This window comes from Trachymyrmex septentrionalis, unplaced genomic scaffold (genome assembly GCF_001594115.1).
Source record: "Trachymyrmex septentrionalis isolate Tsep2-gDNA-1 unplaced genomic scaffold, Tsep1.0 scaffold22, whole genome shotgun sequence".
In the NCBI taxonomy this organism is placed as follows: Eukaryota; Metazoa; Arthropoda; class Insecta; order Hymenoptera; family Formicidae; genus Trachymyrmex; species Trachymyrmex septentrionalis.
In genome coordinates this window covers 5,926,769-5,939,839 of record NW_017305375.1, presented here as the reverse complement: position 1 = coordinate 5,939,839, position 13,071 = coordinate 5,926,769, and positions in this window count along the sequence as shown.

The following is a 13,071-nucleotide window of genomic DNA, read 5'->3' as shown; positions in this document are numbered from 1 at the left end:
CTATAGATAAATTATTGATTTTGAATCGTGCAGCGATACGCAGCTAATTGGATTACTGAACAGGACATTAATTGCTTTAATTATTATTCCTATAGATATTCTCAATGACGTTTGAGATTAGAATTGATATCGCATAGTGGCAGTTTTCCGATGACCCATATTATTTTTCTCGTGGAATCAAACAGTTTTACAACACACGGTTTATGAAACATAATCGAATTATCTCACCCATACACTTACGCTTTATTGTTGTACCCCAAATGCATACGCCCAATTGTTATACACCCAATTGCGCGCTTGTGAGCGCCGTGGCCTATAAGTAATTCATTTATCCGTAGCTGCGCCCGCGACACATAACAATGGCGTTGCAAATGAAAAACCATTAAAAAGCATTAAATGCACTGTTTTCATCGCGATCGCGATCAAGTGACGTGATTCGCGCATACAGTAGAAAGAACGAAAACAAACTCCAATATCGAGGTTTAACTTAAAAGCGAAAGGCTATTTTAGATCAAACAGTGTTCATCAGTAAAATATATTTTACATTTTATCAATAAAATATTATATATTTTACATTTTAATCAATAAAATATTTTATATTTTATTCACAATTGGAAACTAAAATAAAAATTGATTGTTTTTACGCTATCTGATACTAACAAGTTAGGTGATTTGTAATCTCAGCATATGATAGAATTATGTGCGACACTACACTTTGTATTATTAATATTTTTTATCATACAATTGGCAAGTTCTCAGTCATGTGAAAGTCGACGTCAATATTAAATCCGTCCTTTCTCTCATTCTCTTTACATGCATCTACGCATACATTTAGCAGGCTTCAGTTTACTAACCAAATTGCAATGGGCGGCGACAACGCGGATACCGTGTATTTCAATCTCGAGTCTCGAGATTTGGTGGGACGCGTTGACGGAGACAGAAAGAGGCGGTTGGGATACTAGAGGGATGCACAGGATTCGCCGTGAGCAAGACGAGAGGGAAAGCCGGGGATGTAGATAGCGATTGAGAAAGGGGGGACGAAGGACGAGAGAGTTCCGAGAGATGGAGAGAAACACGTTGATAGAGTGGCAAGATGGAGTGGGAAGAGAGTATCCTGCGGAAATTCGATGCTAATGAAGGAAATTGCGTAGATGCCAAACCAGTATTTCCCTTATCTCTCTCCCTTCCTCTTTCTCTTCTCCTCTCTCTTGTCTCTCTCTCTCTCTCTCTCTCTCTCTCTCTCTCTCTCTCTCTCTCTCAGAGTCAGCTTCTCTCGTTTTCTTCTTAGGGAAAGGCAACACCCGCCTTCGCGAAGAGGGCGTAACGAATTTCTCCCCCGTTTTCCGTTTGCAAGGTGTACTTCTGAGTTCACTAATTTCCACTTCTTCCTCTCTCCGAACATCGATAAACATTTGAAAGATTCTGAACGTTGTCATTGGAATCCGCATGGAATTATTCTTAACTTCGTCGTGAAATACTTGTGCAGGTAGGTTGGAGTATTTTAATCAACACAATATACAGGCTCTGTTTTCTTTAGCGTAATTAGGAGAACTCCAATAAATTATATTAGAAATATAGACAGCATTAGTTATCATCATTATGAGCTTTTTTTTATATCAATTTTTTAAAAATTATAATTTGAGTTTTTCTTAAAGCAGGACGTGCAGGGTGTTTCGATATTTTGCAAAGTAATCTAGAGATAGTCAATACCTCTCTGCAAACTGGTTCTTATCATTCAGTGGAACTCGCGAATAAGCTTATGCGTACTTTCGTATTATCTGCATCTCGTCAGGCGTGTCTCCTTTATCGAAGCAACTCAACGCACCCCGAGGGAGATAGTCGCTTTTTCGAAGTGGAAAGGCAGGTCGTCCGAGACACCGCGCCCTTTATCGAACATAATTATCGCACAACTCATACGATGGTAAAGTTCAATAGGTATAAAGTGCAATGATCGTCGTTGCGCCATGAATAATCAGATTATAATCATTGATCCGATCTTCGAAGGGTGTGACTTTGCTTCGTTTGCGAATATATATATATATATGTGCGCGCGTGCGTGTGTGTGTGTATGTAACGCGTCCACCTGATATAATGGTTGAATCGTTATCGGGTCACAGTATGCAGCTACAGTGACTAATTGATTAAACTCCAGACGAATTTACACCGCTTTTCCTTTTTTTCGTCCGTTAATTGTAATTTAACTCACACGTGTAATTGCACCGGAGACCGCCTTGTAATTCCCACAAGTTCCGAAACAACGAGGATCATCGTCCGTGACTGTCCGCATCGCGTCGGCTCTTATACGTATATTCTATTCCGCAACTATAATTTCCTACGATGATACTTCTCTTCTAGGGCGGAAACACTCGGAAATAGAAGTGTCCGTGTCGGGGATATTTAAGATTACAAGCGCACACAAGCTTTTAACTCTCTTTCTCGCATCTGTACTAAACGCGAGTGTTTCCGAAGAAGTTTCTTCGTGTGAAAGGAACTGTAGAAAAACTATTTTCACCACTTTTGTAACACATTCGGTAAAGCTCTGGTGGAAATGGCATAAAAAATTCGTATACAACAGCCACTATAAAGAAACCAACGAGTGAGACAATGTATCTGTTATATTACATGTTAGCTTACTAAAATGTGTAATTATAATATAAAAAGTTATAATTGTTTCCAGTTTTTCTGAAAGTTTCGATTCTTTGTGCTCTACAAATTTTAAATATACATATTGTAATAAAATTAGTGTACTCTTTTTCGAAAGAATTTTATATGAAAAATAGAAATATTTTATCAGAATACATTATTTTTTATTTTATTATTATTATATAAATATCTGTTAAATTCTATAATGCGTGATTTAATAAACGTAGGGTATTATAAATATTTTATTAGTAATTAAATTTTTTAATTTTATATGCCAAAATTACATATGATTACATTATAATTACATAATTACATTAGATTGCTAGAATATAATATAGAATAATTTTTATTCTAAATATCGTATAATAACTATTAATCATTTTTATTCTTAATCGACATTTACATATCTATATTAGTAGCTATTCATTTTAATATAATTTGAATTATATCAATAGAGGCAACAATCAGCAATTATAAGAATGAATGGACAATTACCTACATTTAGAATGCATTGAATTGAAATAATATTTTTGAAGAAAGATAGCCTTCATTTATATATAAATATTCTATATAGTTTAAATTTTTATGGTATTTTATCGTATTTATCGTATTTTAGATGTAATTATTATGATATTCTTTATTTAATTAATTCACTGAATTTTTCAATAAAAATAAAAGTAAATAAAAGTAAATAAATATATAACTTGTCATTGGAAATATAAAAAACGCGACATTTATAATGATAAAAATAGGACATTATTTCTAATGTTTATGCTAATATATTGCAGTAGCTATGCTTTAATATTCATGTTTTTTACCAAGATTAGATAAAGAATTAACAATCAAAATTTTTTTCAGTTCTTTCATTTTACTAAGAAATATTTTAACATTTATATATGAGTTGCAAATTTAAAAAATATGTGATATGCTCAATTTCATGATATTATAATTTTTGTAAGAAATAGTAATCATTTCATTCACAAGGACGTAACAATTTTCAATAGATTTTAATAATTTTTTGTAAAAACTGTAATATTATATTAATGATATAATAATTATATTATTAATATAATACAATAATTATATTCTATTTTAGGTAGAATTTTTGTTATCTGCTTGTTCAGTTTTGGCATGAAATAATTCATTGATATTGGAATAAAGTTTGATGTTATTTGTTGGCTGTTAAGATCATGTTACAATACAAAGTTTCTTACAGAAACAATAAAAGCGATACAAAATAATTTAATTTGAAACAAGAGTTTGTGTGAGTTCAATTTTAAGTACTGTATCATGTCGAAAAATTGACAGTGCATTAATTAAACAAGTAGAACAATAAGATTTAATGAATGGATATACTATACATGCAACAGAAATAATTGGCAACAAGCTCGTGTGCTATCTTGACGTCCGAACAATAGTTGGCGAAGTGTAAGCGTAAAATAGTTTTCCGTTGTGAATTGGGTCGCGCTGTAAAAAATGATTGGGCGATCGCGCTTATATCGGAACGAATTTTGAAATATCTCGCGCAAACACGTCGATACGTGGCGAAAGGGGAGGATTCCATAGGCAGAAGCTGAAGCCTGCGACTACCGATCTTCTCCCCTTCCGTGAACGATACTCGATATTTCTCATTTTGGACGCTACTCGGCTATTTGCATCTTTATGGAACATTTTAGCCTGCAGCTCGCTCGCAGGCGTACGTGCATACTATTTACTTTTATCCATACTTTTTCGACGGGTGTTACTCGCGCGAAATTAGACGAGTTACAGTTAGTAAATAAAATGCGGAGAAAGATAATTTATCAAAAAATATTCTTAAGAAACTTATCGTAGTAAACTTCCCTACTAATATCTTTTTGCTATGAAGAAGGAGAATAGAAAACTTATATTGCTACATTCTTAAAAAATTCTGTATATATTATATTATATAATATAATAAATTATTTTATAACTTTTTTATATTAGACAAACGATTACTACAATTTAGATAGAAAATTATAATAATATCGTTTAAAAGTTGCAATTATAAAAAATTAAGAATGTTCTTCTTGAACTGCTACCATTCGTGGGTTGAAAAATTACGACACATCACTCAGCATGATTCGTCACATGCTGTACGAACGGAGTGTGTTGTAAAACTATCGACAGATAGCCGCCTGGGTCACAGTTGGCATCTGTCTATTGATTGATGAAGCGTGCGAGGATATCATTCTCTCTATGTACACGTTGGACCTACTATTCACATCATTGTACTTCGTGCGTAGCCCGGAGCATTTGATTTTTTAACAGTATTCACAGAGAACGGTTTTGTCGCTTTCTGCCGTACTGAAAAGCACTGCGTTCTAATTTACGAGAGTGTTCCGGCAAAAACCGAAAGTACTACGCGTTGCTATATGTTGCTATTGTACTTAACTTCTCATTGCGTAAAAGAGATTAAAGCTCGAGTAAATATACATATAACAAGACTTAATGTATGACAGCAAATATGAGTTACGTACATAAATACAAATATTGTTATTGTAATTTGGTTTTTGTTTTATAGAGCTACGTAATATATTATGAATATCGTGTTTTGGCAATGTTAACATTTTAACATATATTATGTAATAATAACTAAAATCTCAGTGATAAATAAGTGTTAACTTATTTTATCGCATTTATGTATGCGCTATCGAGAAGAACTTTGTAAACGTGTCAAAATTCACCGGCATTAAATTTTTCTGTTATAGCTCCGTCTCTAAAATTGCAGAAGCGTTATAAAAATAAAATAGTATCACGTTTTATTAACGACTTCCGGAATTTGAAGGCGTATCCGATAAAAGCAATCGATAAAACTCGCGCGAAGCGTGCCGACCGAGTTTATCCTCCCTGCTCCCTTCGATAACGCGTATCGGCAAGAATATTTTTTTATACTATTTATTTCATTTTACATTGATTAACGGATACGCGAGAGCGCGGCTGCAAAGGAATCCCGTTAGAGATTAAAAAATTCTTTATTCTCTCTCTTTTGTATCTGCTATTCTCTTCATCAATCCCAATCTCATCTTGGATTCGTTTTTCTCATCTGCGATATCTATGTATAAACGATATTTTGTTTGCATTTGTCTCATATATATATATATATATATGTATATTGATATTGATATTTATGAATTTGTCAGATTTCAGATGAGAAAATATATATTTGATTAATGAAATAACATCCACAAATTAGTGGAGCGAGGCTTTATTTTGGATGACATATCGACGATAATGAAGTTTGCGAATTAATTTAATAGGAACGTAGGTTAAATTCGATTACCGCAGTGACAAGAAGATGGTAAAAGCTTCCTTATGAAGCAACTTTCAGCTTTGATCGTCATTGTCTTTGCGCGCAGCAGAAAGGTAAACAGAATCTTACCTAATTTACGGGACGCTTTCTCCGAGCTCGATTTCATCGCGTCTGCTTTTCGCCCCGGCTTTATCTGGAACATCGTGAAAGTTTTCAAGTAAAGGTGAAGGAAAGGGGAACATAGGGAGGGAGAAAGATTCTTGAAAAGAGAGTCCGTGCCACGATATGCATGAGGAATGTCTCGCTTGTAAAGTTTAAGCGGCCTTGAGCGTAACATCTTTGAACTCGATTGTACAGTCTGTTTCTCCTTCGATCACAGAGGAAGTCGATAGTTCAGCTAGTATCTTCCCTAGGGGAAAGCCGCGAGCATCTAATAGATTTTACAGTCGTGGACAAAGTAACCGGCGGAAGGTCCGTCGAGTTCAACGAAAACTGTTTTCTCACTACCAAAAGTCATTGTGTCAATATCATTTACTTCCCTGTAAAAGTAGTATTTTACTTTATTCAATGTGACGTTGAGCATCCAACATTTTCGACGTAATATTTTCATTTCTACTTAAGTTAGTAGAGACAATGTACAATATGTAATATTAAATATTATAATCAACAATTAAAAAAATGTTGCTTTATAAAGATAAATTTGGAACAAAAAGATTTTTCTTCCAATATTTTTTATTGTTTTGTTGATTTTCTTAAATGTTATTTATTATATTAATTCTCTATCGCATATTTTTTCTCAAATTAATTATCTGATCTTTGATTGAGCTTTCGGGTGGTAGACTGTCTGAGAAATCGGTCCTACATAGTGGCTTGTTATAATCTTTTTATTAGTTTATTAAAATTGTATACTGTTAAACTGTATCGAATATAGGCGAAGCATTTTTCGAAGTTATGTAAAGCTTGTGTTTTATTTCAATAAGCTTGACGCTTTGGTTAAGATAAATATATAATAAAACTTTTAATGGTGACACTAAAATGCATTAAGATTGAATTTAAACTTAAACAAAAAAACTAGAACAACGCCATAAATTTTTTGTGAATGATACAAAAATAATTTGTTTGAAAAAACGATAATATTTTTAATCTTAACATTGGAAAATTCATTGCACTGCTTAAATTATTCGATAATCTTAATTATAACTCGATCCGAATTAATATTTAGTTAGCAACTGTTCTATTATTTTTACTATTTTATTTTTTCCTATTTTTTTCTTTTTTAAAAATGCACGTATCTCTGGTGATGTAGACATACATCGGAGTACGAAGAGCTGCACCTTACTTTACTATTTCGAACTTAAAAGATCTCACGATTTAGCTGTTCGTGACAAGGATTTGAAGCAGTGATCTAAGTGATTGCTTTCGGCGCACATCCAAAATTTACACTTTACAGTGTGTATTGAAGCGCAAGTTTATGTCATCATCAGTTGTCGATAAAAGGCTCACCTTAACGTTACATGCATTGATGAAGAGTGTTAGGGAAACTCTCAATTCACTTAGGCGAGCAATGTAGACGTTGTAGGAATTGTAGGATCAAGTATCACACACTAATATTATAATAGTTCATCAAATAATGCGAAACATTTCTCGAATAGCTCGCTGAATAATCAAAAACTAAATATTCTTTAATTAATATCTTGCATTTTCAATTGGAGGAAAGGTTTCTTTAGAATTGTAAACAATTCTGAGAATAATACTGCCAACTTTCAATTTCGTAAAGATTTTGGCTTCCTAAAGTTCCTGTAGACTTTTCTTGTTTGAGTTTGGTCATGAATATATGTCAAAGGCGACGGGTCGACCCGTTTTATCTGCGAGGCTCACAATTTCTTGTAACAATAATTCATCTGCTATCGCAATTACCAAGAACGATCACGACATCGGAAGATCTGACGCGACGCCTCTATTACGGATTCCGCCATAGAAGTAAGATAGAGAGGAAAAGCTGAATAGAGAGGGTTGATGAAGGAGAATAGCGAAGAGGAGTAGAACGGGAAGGGAAACTCGCACTGAATGCTTGTGCAACGTTTGATTGGACGCAGTGAGACCTTTAGAACAATGCGGCCGTAATCGATGCATGGTGCGTGAAACGTGGTATGTGTCACCCTATTTGTTGAATAAATATTGACTTCCGCGTTCCTTCCTCTTGGCCAAAGTAATGTTTGTTACACAAACGGAATATATTCTTGGGACTATCGATCATCCGTATGATAAAGTGTGTATATTATGTGTGTGTGTGTGTGTGTGTGTGTGTGTGTGTGCATGGTGTAATGAAGATTGACAGCCAAACGGAATAATTCGTTAATTTTTCATTACGTTAGCGATAAAGAAAACAACGATAGTGTACCAAACGCCAAACGTTCTCCGCATCTTCAAAACAATAGGAAGTTTTGAGATAGAAGATGTCAAGAGTTAACCGGCCGGAGATGCGGTAATATATGTCGGAGTAATTTTCCCGGCAATATTCCCAGAAATTTATGGGTTATTAATTTTATGAACCTCTCTGGCTATCCTCGTTTCTAACCGGGCGCACGTGTCCCTCTAGGTAATATCTCTATTATGACTGACTGCGCGCGGTCGATCTTATACGTGCGCTTATTCCCTCATTATTATAGACTCGCCACACTCTAGTTTTACTTTGTTGACACTTTATTATATTTTATTATACGCAAAATAATTTTGCGCAGGTCGGAACAACGTTTATAAAAAATTACTGGGATGCTTGATTTATTAGCGGCATATATGGCTTTTAATTTTTAAATTTAATTATGCGCGTCCTATATTAGGTTTACTTTTAATAAAAACATTATATACGTTGATAAATGTATAATTATTTTGAAAGTCTTTTGAAATATTACATGCGATGTTATATTATTTTTAAAATTCTTGATCTGTCATTCTTCTCGCTTGTCCATTAAAACTGCATACGTAGAAGTTATACTATTCTGTTGCATAAATAGATTGAGCACAAATATTTAATGAGAGTCTCAAGCAAATCATAATATAAATTGATTTTAATTATAAATTGATTTTTTTCAGTATAGTTTGTAGCCTCCTGTAATCTCTTAAAAACTCAGTTATAAATGGATATTATTTAGCTGCAAATTAGCAGCGTAAAAATATGTATGAGGATACTAACTTCACATATCCATGATATCTGAATACTTTTAATAATATACGTCTAATCTTAAATATAATATTACTGCTAATTCCAAAAATTAAAAAGTTAATTATCTATATCAATTTTTTTTACATTTAACTAATATCATATATGATTAAGATATTGATAAAGATCTCAATATCTAAAAATAGTGCTCTAGTTGATGTGCAATTTAAGAATTAAAAGACGAATATTTTGATGTTTGCGCGCATCATTTTCTTTCCATCTTGTAAAATCAATATTTGATTGTTCCATAAGGATATAAAAGTAGAATTTGCGATCGACTTTGTGACATTTATTGTTAGCGATAAAATTCCCCGACAATTGTGTATAAGCACTCCGTCACGATCGATTCTTAAAAAGGAGATGATGTTCTGATCCAAATGAGCCGGTTTTATCGGTTTGCATACGGCTTTCGGGCCTCGTTTGTGTGTTGTCGAAGATACTCAACCCCGCAATAGTGGAGGTGTGCGCAGCTTTGGCATACGTAATGCGATGCGTTGTATTTGTGTGTGACTCTCGTGCAGCGACATTACATATTGTCGATTCACGAGCGCTGTGATACTGAAGGGAGGTTTCGTTCTACCTAATCCTTATCTGCAGAGGGTTGCGAGATCACATGCTTCCTCTAGGTATTGTACTCACCTCTTATACCATCCTGTACCGTTCTCTGTTGCTCGGTGCCAAACGCATCGCCCTTTATTTCGGGGTAATGTTGCGCGATAACAACCAAAGCTTCGACTACCCAACAGCTAAACTTAAGTCTCAGGGGAAGGATTATCGGTACAATTGACAGGTTTTTAAAGAGAATGATCGACTAGCAAGAAGCTTTAGAAATTAGGTTTCAATAGTTCTTATGCTTTTCATTTCAATTTTTATTACGTTTCTTTTATATTATATAGAGTATCGCAAAAAAATTTTAATCAGTACACAAATTTATTAAATAAATTATTATTGATCGTTTTGTACAAGGCAGGAATCGGACAGTGTGATTTTAACCAGTGGTTTTAATCTGGTTTTTTAACCATCCCGATCAAAATTGATTTTGGACACCTGGTCAAAATTAAAAAATAATATTTTATCCTGCATTACTGTTATTAACATAGTTTTTAAGATAATTTAGTTTAGAATTAAGATAGAGGTGAAAGAATAAAAATTAGATCAAAATAAGTCAAAACATTTTATTATATATAGGGTGTTTGATAAATAACGATAAAACTCTTGCATAGGAATAGAGCACACTAAATCGAGTCGAAAAATCTTCTACCATTTTGCAATTTTCGCAATAATTAAGATATCAATTACTAAAAATCATATTGATTTTCAATAATTTTTTATTCAAGTACTATCAATTTTATAGAAAAACATCAAGTGGCAAAAATTGTTTTCTTCTCATAGAGTTCTGAAATTTTTCAGAATTTTTTAGTATCGCATTTTCTCATGTTGGTAAAAATAGTTGCAACAAGAAAATGCAGTACTAAAAAATCGATAAAAAATTCTGAAAAAATTCTTCTGATAGATAAAATGTTGATAAAATTGTCAATAAGATATTTTATAAAATTATACTAGTACGATTCAATGTTAAAAGAAAATTGTATTATTATGATTTTGAATTGTTACTTTCACGAACTTTTTCTGTGCAATTTGGCAGCAGCGCCATTGGCATCGTTGCGTCGAACGCTTTATCTTGGGGTAATGTTGCGTGATAACAACGAACGGGTAGAATCGTCCCAGCGGGACGATTATTAGTGCCGCCTGTAGTTTCTTGAAGACTGTCTAGTCGATAAGGAGTTACGGATTATTATTCTGAATATTTTTGTCTTCAAATTGCATATTAATTGCATACTTAATTATTACATTTTTGCTGCATTATTTCATCTTTTTTATATATGTAACATTAATATTTATTTTTATAATTTTATTCTAAATTCGCAATTTTATTGTAAAATAAAATTTTCGAGTGACTTTATGTTAGATAGGTTAATGTATTTTATTCTGTGAAAATTATATTTAAATTCTCGTTAACATAAATTTGCTATTTGAGTATTAAATTTCATAGAGTAGTTATAGTATATGCGAAATATTTCATCTGCACATAAACAACGTTCCGATAAACAACATTTTATGCTGTAATCATATATCAGTAAAAGAAGCGGCAGCAAGTACAATTGCCCTAAGAAAGTCCTGCGCGCGACGGGTTCTTAGTATCTTTGTTCCGGTGTTTTCTTTCAATAAATATTATCTCGAGCGTCCACTTCACACGAATAAAAGAACGACAAATAGCTTAGGAGAAGGAAAAAGAGAGAAAGAAAAAGGGAGAGAGGTGGGAGGGGGGCAGAAAGAAAGAGAAAGAGAAATTGCTCCTCAGTAACTTGGTCCTCCGCAAAATATGCAGCATAACAAAGTGCACACGGTGACATGGTAGGAAATTGAAGATCCTAGAAAATACAGAGAAGAGTCGAGTACGCAGTCAGGATTGAATGCGATCTATGTATGTACCTATCTCGCTCACCTACTTACCGGTGCCTTTCTTCAGGGTTTACCGCCCCATTCGTAGGGTTTGTCAGGATAGCAATGTGATGGAATAAGGAGAAACAAGTCCGTCGAGTAAGATTGCTGAGAACAGTGAAAGATGAATAGAATCGTTACACTGCGTGCGCTTTCAACTGATGCCACCCAATCGTTACGACAGGCAAGAAGAGCTACTTGTGAAAAATGGATTTCGACGAAAACTTAACAATACCGCTATTTTTGGCTCTCTGCATTTATTATTTTAAGTATGCTAGGAAGCTGATATTCATAGTTTTTATATTTATAAGATCATGAATTAATCACAGCCGTATTATGTATTTTAAGATATTTAAAATGATTTAAAAATAACAATGGAAACTACGAAAATACTGGTCTATATTCTGTCTTTGGTTAGCGTGATTTCCAATCAGCAGACACACACATCGCAGATATAATATTATTTGTGACGTTATAGGAAGAAATTTGATTTTAATTGTGACGGACGTATTTTGTAGATATTAAAAAAAATATTCGCTGACTAGGAAAATTTCTCATTGACATGCTGCAAAATTAATCGCATTGCAATGTTTTGTTCGAAAGTACTTTTTTCAGGTCGCTTACGTTATATATGGAATTTTTACGCGCAGGAAAGAAAGTGACCGAAATTTTACAGTAACATATAATAGTTAAATGGTTGTTATGCGAGTGAGAAGGGGAGAATGCTATCTCCATAACGATCGATTTCCTTGAAGCGTGAATTTGCGAACCATCACCAACGATTTTATCATGACGGTGATGCGGTAGTGAGATGGGACCGAGAATGGAAAATAGTAGACGAGAGATAGAACTCGTTCGACTCCATAATTTGACTCGAAATTGCTTACTTCCGGCGTAGTTACATACTTACTACAATGTAATTGCATACTTATAGCAGTGGCTTTCATTTCGTCGAGCTGTTTCAGCTGAGTAATATAACAATAATAGCTGTTATTATCATCATTATCGTGTCTTAAAGATTGTTGTAAATATTCTTTAATGTTAAAGATCTGAAAAAGTAAGAGGCACATCTTTTAGTATTTGATTCCAAGGATTTCTTTAATACATTCGCTATCATATGTATCTTCAATTTTCGTAATTAATATAATTTTATCATATAATTTTTCATATACCTACAGTTAAAAATATATGTTATATTATTATTATATTTTATAATATATTATAATATATAAAAATATTTATAAGACATAGCGTACTCTAGTAGCAAACATATTACTCTACAAAAAATTAAATTATTTTTATCTGTTATTTAAAACGTAATTTTTTTATTATTAGCTATTTTTTTTAACAGTTAATAAGGTTGTCGTATAGAAATATTAATTTTTCGGAAAAGAGGTTATACATGGTGATACTTTGTGAATATTAAAAGATGGAT